Below are 11,164 nucleotides of genomic sequence, written 5' to 3'. Positions count from 1 at the left end.
GAGCGGAGGAGAAAACATCCTCCCAGCGACAGCGAGGAGCTAAGATGGAGCTCCTGGAGCGGAATATGACATGGAGGGTGCGAAAGAGAGGGGGGAATCGAGAGCTGCGCGGAGAAGGAGGCAAGGGTGGGTAGAGAGAAAATGACGGTGGAAGGGGCGAGCGGAGGAGAAAACATCCTCCCAGCGACAGCGAGGAGCTATGATGGAGCTCCTGGAGCGGAATATGACATGGAGGGTGCGAAAGAGAGGGGGGAATCGAGAGCGGCGCGGAGAAGGAGGCAAGGGTGGGTGGAGAGAAAATGACGGCGGAAGCGGCGAGCAGAGGAGAAAACATCCTCCCAGCGACAGCGAGGAGCTATGATGGAGCTCCTGGAGCTGGATGTAATATGGAGGGTGCGAAAGAGAGGAGGGAATCGAGAGCTGCGCGGAGAAGGAGGCAAGGGTGGGTAGAGAGAAAATAACGGTGGAAGGGGCGAGCGGAGGAGAAAACATCCTCCCAGCGACAGCGAGGAGCTATGATGGAGCTCCTGGAGCGGAATATGACATGGAGGGTGCGAAAGAGAGGGAGGAATCGAGAGCTGCGCAGAGAAGGAGGCAAGGGTGGGTAGAGAGAAAATGACGGTGGAAGGGGCGAGCGGAGGAGAAAACATCCTCCCAGCGACAGCGAGGAGCTATGATGAAGCTCCTGGAGCTGGATGTAATATGGAGGGTGCGAGAGAGAGGAGGGAATCGAGAGCTGCGCGGAGAAGGAGGCAAGGGTGGGTAGAGAGAAAATGACGGTGGAAGGGGCGAGCGGAGGAGAAAACATCCTCCCAGCGACAGTGAGGAGCTATGATGGAACTCCTGGAGCGGAATATGACATGGAGGGTGCGAAAGAGAGGGGGGAATCGAGAGCTGCGCGGAAAAGGAGGCAAGGGTGGGTAGAAAGAAAATGACGGTGGAAGGGGCGAGCGGAGGAGAAAACATCCTCCCAGCGACAGCAAGGAGCTATGATGGAGCTCCTGGAGCGGAATATGACATGGAGGGTGCGAAAGAGAGGGGGGAATCGAGAGCTGCGCGGAAAAGGAGGCAAGGGTGGGTAGAGAGAAAATGACGGTGGAAGGGGCGAGCGGAGGAGAAAACATCCTCCCAGCGACAGTGAGGAGCTATGATGGAACTCCTGGAGCGGAATATGACATGGAGGGTGCGAAAGAGAGGGGGGAATCGAGAGCTGCGCGGAAAAGGAGGCAAGGGTGGGTAGAGAGAAAATGACGGTGGAAGGGGCGAGCGGAGGAGAAAACATCCTCCCAGCGACAGCAAGGAGCTATGATGGAGCTCCTGGAGCAGAATATGACATGGAGGGTGCGAAAGAGAGGGGGGAATCGAGAGCTGCGCGGAAAAGGAGGCAAGGGTGGGTAGAGAGAAAATGACGGTGGAAGGGGCGAGCGGAGGAGAAAACATCCTCCCAGCGACAGTGAGGAGCTATGATGGAACTCCTGGAGCGGAATATGACATGGAGGGTGCGAAAGAGAGGGGGGAATCGAGAGCTGCGCGGAAAAGGAGGCAAGGGTGGGTAGAGAGAAAATGACGGTGGAAGGGGCGAGCGGAGGAGAAAACATCCTCCCAGCGACAGCGATTAGCTATGATGGAGCTCCTGGAGCGGAATATGACATGGAGGGTGCGAAAGAGAGGGGGGAATCGAGAGCTGCGCGGAGAAGGAGGCAAGGGTGGGTAGAGAGAAAATGACGGTGGAAGGGGCGAGCGGAGGAGAAAACTTCCTCCCAGCGACAGTGAGGAGCTATGATGGAACTCCTGGAGCGGAATATGACATGGAGGGTGCGAAAGAGAGGGGGGAATCGAGAGCTGCGCGGAAAAGGAGGCAAGGGTGGGTAGAGAGAAAATGATGGTGGAAGGGGCGAGCGGAGGAGAAAACATCCTCCCAGCGACAGTGAGGAGCTATGATGGAACTCCTGGAGCGGAATATGACATGGAGGGTGCGAAAGAGAGGGGGGAATCGAGAGCTGCGCGGAAAAGGAGGCAAGGGTGGGTAGAGAGAAAATGACGGTGGAAGGGGCGAGCGGAGGAGAAAACATCCTCCCAGCGACAGCAAGGAGCTATGATGGAGCTCCTGGAGCGGAATATGACATGGAGGGTGCGAAAGAGAGGGGGGAATCGAGAGCTGCGCGGAAAAGGAGGCAAGGGTGGGTAGAGAGAAAATGACAGTGGAAGGGGCGAGCGGAGGAGAAAACATCCTCCCAGCGACAGCAAGGAGCTATGATGGAGCTCCTGGAGCGGAATATGACATGGAGGGTGCGAAAGAGAGGGGGGAATCGAGAGCTGCGCAGAAAAGGAGGCAAGGGTGGGTAGAGAGAAAATGACGGTGGAAGGGGCGAGCGGAGGAGAAAACATCCTCCCAGCGACAGTGAGGAGCTATGATGGAACTCCTGGAGCGGAATATGACATGGAGGGTGCGAAAGAGAGGGGGGAATCGAGAGCTGCGCGGAAAAGGAGGCAAGGGTGGGTAGAGAGAAAATGACGGTGGAAGGGGCGAGCGGAGGAGAAAACATCCTCCCAGCGACAGCAAGGAGCTATGATGGAGCTCCTGGAGCGGAATATGACATGGAGGGTGCGAAAGAGAGGGGGGAATCGAGAGCTGCGCGGAAAAGGAGGCAAGGGTGGGTAGAGAGAAAATGACGGTGGAAGGGGCGAGCGGAGGAGAAAACATCCTCCCAGCGACAGTGAGGAGCTATGATGGAACTCCTGGAGCGGAATATGACATGGAGGGTGCGAAAGAGAGGGGGGAATCGAGAGCTGCGCGGAAAAGGAGGCAAGGGTGGGTAGAGAGAAAATGACGGTGGAAGGGGCGAGCGGAGGAGAAAACATCCTCCCAGCGACAGCGATTAGCTATGATGGAGCTCCTGGAGCGGAATATGACATGGAGGGTGCGAAAGAGAGGGGGGAATCGAGAGCTGCGCGGAGAAGGAGGCAAGGGTGGGTAGAGAGAAAATGACGGTGGAAGGGGCGAGCGGAGGAGAAAACTTCCTCCCAGCGACAGTGAGGAGCTATGATGGAACTCCTGGAGCGGAATATGACATGGAGGGTGCGAAAGAGAGGGGGGAATCGAGAGCTGCGCGGAAAAGGAGGCAAGGGTGGGTAGAGAGAAAATGATGGTGGAAGGGGCGAGCGGAGGAGAAAACATCCTCCCAGCGACAGTGAGGAGCTATGATGGAACTCCTGGAGCGGAATATGACATGGAGGGTGCGAAAGAGAGGGGGGAATCGAGAGCTGCGCGGAAAAGGAGGCAAGGGTGGGTAGAGAGAAAATGACGGTGGAAGGGGCGAGCGGAGGAGAAAACATCCTCCCAGCGACAGCAAGGAGCTATGATGGAGCTCCTGGAGCGGAATATGACATGGAGGGTGCGAAAGAGAGGGGGGAATCGAGAGCTGCGCGGAAAAGGAGGCAAGGGTGGGTAGAGAGAAAATGACAGTGGAAGGGGCGAGCGGAGGAGAAAACATCCTCCCAGCGACAGCAAGGAGCTATGATGGAGCTCCTGGAGCGGAATATGACATGGAGGGTGCGAAAGAGAGGGGGGAATCGAGAGCTGCGCAGAAAAGGAGGCAAGGGTGGGTAGAGAGAAAATGACGGTGGAAGGGGCGAGCGGAGGAGAAAACATCCTCCCAGCGACAGTGAGGAGCTATGATGGAACTCCTGGAGCGGAATATGACATGGAGGGTGCGAAAGAGAGGGGGGAATCGAGAGCTGCGCGGAAAAGGAGGCAAGGGTGGGTAGAGAGAAAATGACGGTGGAAGGGGCGAGCGGAGGAGAAAACATCCTCCCAGCGACAGCAAGGAGCTATGATGGAGCTCCTGGAGCGGAATATGACATGGAGGGTGCGAAAGAGAGGGGGGAATCGAGAGCTGCGCGGAAAAGGAGGCAAGGGTGGGTAGAGAGAAAATGACGGTGGAAGGGGCGAGCGGAGGAGAAAACATCCTCCCAGCGACAGCGAGGAGCTATGATGGAGCTCCTGGAGCGGAATATGACATGGAGGGTGCGAAAGAGAGGGGGGAATCGAGAGCTGCGCGGAGAAGGAGGCAAGGGTGGGTAGAGAGAAAATGACGGTGGAAGGGGCGAGCGGAGGAGAAAACATCCTCCCAGCGACAGTGAGGAGCTATGATGGAACTCCTGGAGCGGAATATGACATGGAGGGTGCGAAAGAGAGGGGGGAATCGAGAGCTGCGCGGAAAAGGAGGCAAGGGTGGGTAGAGAGAAAATGACGGTGGAAGGGACGAGCGGAGGAGAAAACATCCTCCCAGCAACAGCGAGGAGCTATGATGGAGCTCCTGGAGCGGAATATGACATGGAGGGTGCGAAAGAGAGGGGGGAATCGAGAGCTGCGTGGAAAAGGAGGCAAGGGTGGGTAGAAAGAAAATGACGGTGGAAGGGGCGAGCGGAGGAGAAAACATCCTCCCAGCGACAGCGAGGAGCTATGATGGAGCTCCTGGAGCGGAATATGACATGGAGGGTGCGAAAGAGAGGGGGGAATCGAGAGCTGCGCGGAAAAGGAGGAAAGGGTGGGTAGAGAGAAAATGACGGTGGAAGGGGCGAGCAGAGAAGAAAACATCCTCCCAGCGACAGCGAGGAGCTATGATGGAGCTCCTGGAGCGGAATATGACATGGAGGGTTCGAAAGAGAGGGGGGAATCGAGAGCTGCGCGGAGAAGGAGGCAAGGGTGGGTAGAGATAAAATGACGGTGGAAGGGGCGAGCGGAGGAGAAAACATCCTCCCAGCGACAGCGAGGAGCTATGATGGAGCTCCTGGAGCGGAATATGACATGGAGGGTGCGAAAGAGAGGGGGGAATTGAGAGCTGCGCGGAGAAGGAGGCAAGGGTGGGTAGAGAGAAAATGACGGTGGAAGGGGCGAGCGGAGGAGAAAACATCCTCCCAGCGACAGCAAGGAGCTATGATGGAGCTCCTGGAGCGGAATATGACATGGAGGGTGCGAAAGAGAGGGGGGAATCGAGAGCTGCGCGGAAAAGGAGGAAAGGGTGGGTAGAGAGAAAATGACGGTGGAAGGGGCGAGCGGAGGAGAAAACATCCTCCCAGCGACAGCGAGGAGCTATGATGGAGCTCCTGGAGCGGAATATGACATGGAGGGTGCGAAAGAGAGGGGGGAATCGAGAGCTGCGCGGAGAAGGAGGCAAGGGTGGGTAGAGAGAAAATGACGGTGGAAGGGGCGAGCGGAGGAGAAAACATCCTCCCAGCGACAGCGAGGAGCTATGATGGAGCTCCTGGAGCGGAATATGACATGGAGGGTGCGAAAGAGAGGGGGGAATCGAGAGCTGCGCGGAGAAGGAGGCAAGGGTGGCTAGAGAGAAAATGACGGTGGAAGGGGCGAGCGGAGGAGAAAACATCCTCCCAGCGACAGTGAGGAGCTATGATGGAACTCCTGGAGCGGAATATGACATGGAGGGTGCGAAAGAGAGGGGGGAATCGAGAGCTGCGCGGAAAAGGAGGCAAGGGTGGGTAGAGAGAAAATGACGGTGGAAGGGGCGAGCGGAGGAGAAAACATCCTCCCAGTGACAGCAAGGAGCTATGATGGAGCTCCTGGAGCGGAATATGACATGGAGGGTGCGAAAGAGAGGGGGGAATCGAGAGCTGCGCGGAGAAGGAGGCAAGGGTGGGTAGAGAGAAAATGACGGTGGAAGAGGCGAGCGGAGGAGAAAACATCCTCCCAGCGACAGTGAGGAGCTATGATGGAACTCCTGGAGCGGAATATGACATGGAGGGTGCGAAAGAGAGGGGGGAATCGAGAGCTGCGCGGAAAAGGAGGCAAGGGTGGGTAGAGAGAAAATGACGGTGGAAGGGGCGAGCGGAGGAGAAAACATCCTCCCAGCGACAGCGAGGAGCTATGATGGAGCTCCTGGAGCGGAATATGACATGGAGGGTGCGAAAGAGAGGGGGGAATCGAGAGCTGCGCGAAGAAGGAGGCAAGGGTGGGTAGAGAGAAAATGACGGTGGAAGGGGCGAGCGGAGGAGAAAACATCCTCCCAGCGACAGTGAGGAGCTATGATGGAACTCCTGGAGCGGAATATGACATGGAGGGTACGAAAGAGAGGGGGGAATCGAGAGCTGTGCGGAAAAGGAGGCAAGGGTGGGTAGAGAGAAAATGACGGTGGAAGGGGCGAGCGGAGGAGAAAACATCCTCCCAGCGACAGCAAGGAGCTATGATGGAGCTCCTGGAGCGGAATATGACATGGAGGGTGCGAAAGAGAGGGGGGAATCGAGAGCTGCGCGGAAAAGGAGGCAAGGGTGGGTAGAGAGAAAATGACGGTGGAAGGGGCGAGCGGAGGAGAAAACTTCCTCCCAGCGACAGTGAGGAGCTATGATGGAACTCCTGGAGCGGAATATGACATGGAGGGTGCGAAAGAGAGGGGGGAATCGAGAGCTGCGCGGAAAAGGAGGCAAGGGTGGGTAGAGAGAAAATGATGGTGGAAGGGGCGAGCGGAGGAGAAAACATCCTCCCAGCGACAGTGAGGAGCTATGATGGAACTCCTGGAGCGGAATATGACATGGAGGGTGCGAAAGAGAGGGGGGAATTGAGAGCTGCGCGGAAAAGGAGGCAAGGGTGGGTAGAGAGAAAATGACGGTGGAAGGGGCGAGCGGAGGAGAAAACATCCTCCCAGCGACAGCAAGGAGCTATGATGGAGCTCCTGGAGTGGAATATGACATGGAGGGTGCGAAAGAGAGGGGGGAATCGAGAGCTGCGCGGAAAAGGAGGCAAGGGTGGGTAGAGAGAAAATGACGGTGGAAGGGGCGAGCGGAGGAGAAAACTTCCTCCCAGCGACAGTGAGGAGCTAAGATGGAACTCCGGGAACGGAATATGACATGGAGGGTGCGAAAGAGAGGGGGGAATTGAGAGCTGCGCGGAAAAGGAGGCAAGGGTGGGTAGAGAGAAAATGACGGTGGAAGGGGCGAGCGGAGGAGAAAACATCCTCCCAGCGACAGTGAGGAGCTATGATGGAACTCCTGGAGCGGAATATGACATGGAGGGTGCGAAAGAGAGGGGGGAATCGAGAGCTGCGCGGAGAAGGAGGCAAGGGTGGGTAGAGAGAAAATGACGAAGAAAGGGGCGAGCGGAGGAGAAAACATCCTCCCAGCGACAGTGAGGAGCTATGATGGAACTCCTGGAGCGGAATATGACATGGAGGGTGCGAAAGAGAGGGGGGAATTGAGAGCTGCGCGGAAAAGGAGGCAAGGGTGGGTAGAGAGAAAATGACGGTGGAAGGGGCGAGCGGAGGAGAAAACATCCTCCCAGCGACAGCGAGGAGCTATGATGGAGCTCCTGGAGCGGAATATGACATGGAGGGTGCGAAAGAGAGGGGGGAATTGAGAGCTGCGCGGAAAAGGAGGCAAGGGTGGGTAGAGAGAAAATGACGGTGGAAGGGGCGAGCGGAGGAGAAAACATCCTCCCAGCGACAGCAAGGAGCTATGATGGAGCTCCTGGAGCGGAATATGACATGGAGGGTGCGAAAGAGAGGGGGGAATCGAGAGCTGCGCGGAAAAGGAGGCAAGGGTGGGTAGAGAGAAAATGACGGTGGAAGGGGCGAGCGGAGGAGAAAACTTCCTCCCAGCGACAGTGAGGAGCTATGATGGAACTCCTGGAGCGGAATATGACATGGAGGGTGCGAAAGAGAGGGGGGAATCGAGAGCTGCGCGGAAAAGGAGGCAAGGGTGGGTAGAGAGAAAATGACGGTGGAAGGGGCGAGCGGAGGAGAAAACATCCTCCCAGCGACAGCGATTAGCTATGATGGAGCTCCTGGAGCGGAATATGACATGGAGGGTGCGAAAGAGAGGGGGGAATCGAGAGCTGCGCGGAGAAGGAGGCAAGGGTGGGTAGAGAGAAAATGACGGTGGAAGGGGCGAGCAGAGGAGAAAACTTCCTCCCAGCGACAGTGAGGAGCTATGATGGAACTCCTGGAGCGGAATATGACATGGAGGGTGCGAAAGAGAGGGGGGAATCGAGAGCTGCGCGGAAAAGGAGGCAAGGGTGGGTAGAGAGAAAATGATGGTGGAAGGGGCGAGCGGAGGAGAAAACATCCTCCCAGCGACAGTGAGGAGCTATGATGGAACTCCTGGAGCGGAATATGACATGGAGGGTGCGAAAGAGAGGGGGGAATCGAGAGCTGCGCGGAAAAGGAGGCAAGGGTGGGTAGAGAGAAAATGACGGTGGAAGGGGCGAGCGGAGGAGAAAACATCCTCCCAGCGACAGCAAGGAGCTATGATGGAGCTCCTGGAGTGGAATATGACATGGAGGGTGCGAAAGAGAGGGGGGAATCGAGAGCTGCGCGGAAAAGGAGGCAAGGGTGGGTAGAGAGAAAATGACGGTGGAAGGGGCGAGCGGAGGAGAAAACTTCCTCCCAGCGACAGTGAGGAGCTATGATGGAACTCCTGGAGCGGAATATGACATGGAGGGTGCGAAAGAGAGGGGGGAATTGAGAGCTGCGCGGAAAAGGAGGCAAGGGTGGGTAGAGAGAAAATGACGGTGGAAGGGGCGAGCGGAGGAGAAAACATCCTCCCAGCGACAGTGAGGAGCTATGATGGAACTCCTGGAGCGGAATATGACATTGAGGGTGCGAAAGAGAGGGGGGAATCGAGAGCTGCGCGGAAAAGGAGGCAAGGGTGGGTAGAGAGAAAATGACGGTGGAAGGGGCGAGCGGAGGAGAAAACATCCTCCCAGCGACAGCGAGGAGCTATGATGGAGCTCCTGGAGCGGAATATGACATGGAGGGTGCGAAAGAGAGGGGGGAATCGAGAGCTGCGCGGAGAAGGAGGCAAGGGTGGGTAGAGAGAAAATGACGGTGGAAGGGGCGAGCGGAGGAGAAAACATCCTCCCAGCGACAGTGAGGAGCTATGATGGAACTCCTGGAGCGGAATATGACATGGAGGGTGCGAAAGAGAGGGGGGAATCGAGAGCTGCGCGGAAAAGGAGGCAAGGGTGGGTAGAGAGAAAATGACGGTGGAAGGGGCGAGCGGAGGAGAAAACATCCTCCCAGCGACAGCAAGGAGCTATGATGGAGCTCCTGGAGCGGAATATGACATGGAGGGTGCGAAAGAGAGGGGGGAATCGAGAGCTGCGCGGAAAAGGAGGCAACGGTGGGTAGAGAGAAAATGACGGTGGAAGGGGCGAGCGGAGGAGAAAACTTCCTCCCAGCGACAGTGAGGAGCTATGATGGAACTCCTGGAGCGGAATATGACATGGAGGGTGCGAAAGAGAGGGGGGAATCGAGAGCTGCGCGGAAAAGGAGGCAAGGGTGGGTAGAGAGAAAATGACGGTGGAAGGGGCGAGCGGAGGAGAAAACATCCTCCCAGCGACAGTGAGGAGCTATGATGGAACTCCTGGAGCGGAATATGACATGGAGGGTGCGAAAGAGAGGGGGGAATCGAGAGCTGCGCGGAAAAGGAGGCAAGGGTGGGTAGAGAGAAAATGACGGTGGAAGGGGCGAGCGGAGGAGAAAACATCCTCCCAGCGACAGCGAGGAGCTATGATGGAGCTCCTGGAGCGGAATATGATATGGAGGGTGCGAAAGAGAGGGGGGAATCGAGAGCTGCGCGGAGAAGGAGGCAAGGGTGGGTAGAGAGAAAATGACGGTGGAAGGGGCGAGCGGAGGAGAAAACATCCTCCCAGCGACAGCGAGGAGCTATGATGGAGCTCCTGGAGCGGAATATGACATGGAGGGTGCGAAAGAGAGGGGGGAATCGAGAGCTGCGCGGAAAAGGAGGCAAGGGTGGGTAGAGAGAAAATGATGGTGGAAGGGGCGAGCGGAGGAGAAAACATCCTCCCAGCGACAGTGAGGAGCTATGATGGAACTCCTGGAGCGGAATATGACATGGAGGGTGCGAAAGAGAGGGGGGAATCGAGAGCTGCGCGGAAAAGGAGGCAAGGGTGGGTAGAGAGAAAATGACGGTGGAAGGGGCGAGCGGAGGAGAAAACATCCTCCCAGCGACAGCGAGGAGCTATGATGGAGCTCCTGGAGCGGAATATGACATGGAGGGTGCGAAAGAGAGGGGGGAATCGAGAGCTGCGCGGAGAAGGAGGCAAGGGTGGGTAGAGAGAAAATGACGGTGGAAGGGGCGAGCGGAGGAGAAAACATCCTCCCAGCAACAGTGAGGAGCTATGATGGAACTCCTGGAGCGGAATATGACATGGAGGGTGCGAAAGAGAGGGGGGAATCGAGAGCTGCGCGGAGAAGGAGGCAAGGGTGGGTAGAGAGAAAATGACGGTGGAAGGGGCGAGCGGAGGAGAAAACATCCTCCCAGCGACAGCGAGGAGCTATGATGGAGCTCCTGGAGCGGAATATGACATGGAGGGTGCGAAAGAGAGGGGGGAATCGAGAGCTGCGCGGAAAAGGAGGCAACGGTGGGTAGAGAGAAAATGACGGTGGAAGGGGCGAGCGGAGGAGAAAACATCCTCCCAGCGACAGCGATTAGCTATGATGGAGCTCCTGGAGCGGAATATGACATGGAGGGTGCGAAAGAGAGGGGGGAATCGAGAGCTGCGCGGAGAAGGAGGCAAGGGTGGGTAGAGAGAAAATGACGGTGGAAGGGGCGAGCAGAGGAGAAAACTTCCTCCCAGCGACAGTGAGGAGCTATGATGGAACTCCTGGAGCGGAATATGACATGGAGGGTGCGAAAGAGAGGGGGGAATCGAGAGCTGCGCGGAAAAGGAGGCAAGGGTGGGTAGAGAGAAAATGATGGTGGAAGGGGCGAGCGGAGGAGAAAACATCCTCCCAGCGACAGTGAGGAGCTATGATGGAACTCCTGGAGCGGAATATGACATGGAGGGTGCGAAAGAGAGGGGGGAATCGAGAGCTGCGCGGAAAAGGAGGCAAGGGTGGGTAGGGAGAAAATGACGGTGGAAGGGGCGAGCGGAGGAGAAAACATCCTCCCAGCGACAGTGAGGAGCTATGATGGAACTCCTGGAGCGGAATATGACATTGAGGGTGCGAAAGAGAGGGGGGAATCGAGAGCTGCGCGGAAAAGGAGGCAAGGGTGGGTAGAGAGAAAATGACGGTGGAAGGGGCGAGCGGAGGAGAAAACATCCTCCCAGCGACAGCGAGGAGCTATGATGGAGCTCCTGGAGCGGAATATGACATGGAGGGTGCGAAAGAGAGGGGGGAATCGAGAG

This window comes from Pelophylax lessonae, assembly GCF_965119305.1.
Source record: "Pelophylax lessonae genome assembly, chromosome: 13".
Taxonomy (NCBI): domain Eukaryota; kingdom Metazoa; phylum Chordata; class Amphibia; order Anura; family Ranidae; genus Pelophylax; species Pelophylax lessonae.
The sequence above is the reverse complement of the archived record's forward strand: the minus strand, read 5'-3'. Positions refer to the sequence as shown.